Source organism: Acomys russatus, chromosome 25 (assembly GCF_903995435.1).
Source record: "Acomys russatus chromosome 25, mAcoRus1.1, whole genome shotgun sequence".
NCBI classification, from domain to species: domain Eukaryota; kingdom Metazoa; phylum Chordata; class Mammalia; order Rodentia; family Muridae; genus Acomys; species Acomys russatus.
The window spans coordinates 30861216-30862580 of NC_067161.1; the positions used below are offsets into that span (position 1 = coordinate 30861216).

At 45.1% G+C, this 1365-nt stretch overlaps 1 non-coding gene across 1 annotated transcript; it reads left to right on the forward strand.

Moving 5' to 3' along the window:
* The first annotated feature begins 950 nt into the window (after positions 1 to 950).
* On the forward strand, positions 951 to 1093 carry LOC127208856 (small nucleolar RNA SNORA48). Its single transcript, XR_007833127.1, has one exon. It is a non-coding gene; the product is annotated as a small nucleolar RNA SNORA48 (small nucleolar RNA).
* Positions 1094 to 1365: the final 272 nt, after the last annotated feature.

Here is a 1365-nt window from a genome sequence, read left to right on the forward strand (position 1 = left end):
CTGCCCATAGTTGCTATCCTTCTGAAGGCTTGCAAATTCAACCAAGTTTTTAAAATATTTTATTAGTTCCTTGAAATTTTCGTGCACTGCATTTTGATATTCACCCCCTCATCTACCTCCTCCCAGTGCTCCCCCCGAACCATATCCACCCAACTATGTCCCCATTTAAATTTATTAAGTCCTGTTAGTGTTGCCTAAATAGTCTTGGAGTGGGGTCATCCACTGCAGTATGTTAGACCTACCAGGGATGTGGTGCACGAAGACGTGTATGTATGGGTACATAAACCACATGCACACATACACAGAGAGGCAAAGACACACACATACAGAGAGGAGAGAGGGGGGAGAGAGTTTGGCTTAGTATTTTCATTGCAAGCTGCTTGGAGACATAAAGTGTTTGAACTTTTAATTTTATATTAAATGTTATGGCTAAAATAATGTATTGAAAATCTCAGTAAAAATACATCAACATTTTTCTTAATGTGTTAGCTCTAAAGAAGTAAATAATATATCTGTTCTCTGACAGTGTCGCATATTGTATAATGTGTCTTTCTGTATAATTCATGTCTTTTTATAGTTAAAACATTGTTGGTGTTTAACTTTTTAATGTTTACATTTATTTGTTTGTAGGGGGGATGAAGTGTCTTGTGGAATGCCACATGTGTGGCGGTCAAAAGATAACTTGCAAGACCTGGCTCTCTCCTTCTACCAGGTGTGCCCCAGGGGTCCAGTTCAGGTTGCCAAGCACGGTGACAAGGGCTTTAACCCAAATGAACTAACTAGCCCACATTCATGTCTTATTGTTTTGTTCTGTGACCCACTGACTCTAACTTAGATGGTCTGTGTGACCAGGTTTGGAATTATCCGCTGAAGGTTGGTGGGTTCGCTGTCGGATGCACAGCTGTTGTTTCCAACGGGCTTAAGGGATTCATTAAAAACTTAGGCATTTCTGCCCTGGCAGTGGGCAAAGAGACACCTTGTTGGTAGTGCTGTTCTTATATCACTCAGGAACAGAGCAAATGGCAGTCCGTTGGTCATCCTAGACCGATGCCTGGCTTGATGGCCAAAGCTCCTTTACGCCTAGGACCCATAAAACTCCAATCAGATCCAGGCAGCACAGTGCAGGGGGAGGAAGACAGACAGAGACCCGTGTTCCATCATGCCATGCAGAATGGGCACAGACCTGCCCTTCACCCTATGGCGTGGGCAGGCCATAGACACACAGAACCCCACCTCCTACCTCACAGCGCAGCTTGGGAGAAGGGAGAAAGACAGACCTGCAGACCACCGTGCCACCCACAGACTTGCCCTCCTGCGCACTGCCCAGGCAGACCATAGATACGTGATTGCTGGAGGATGTCACCC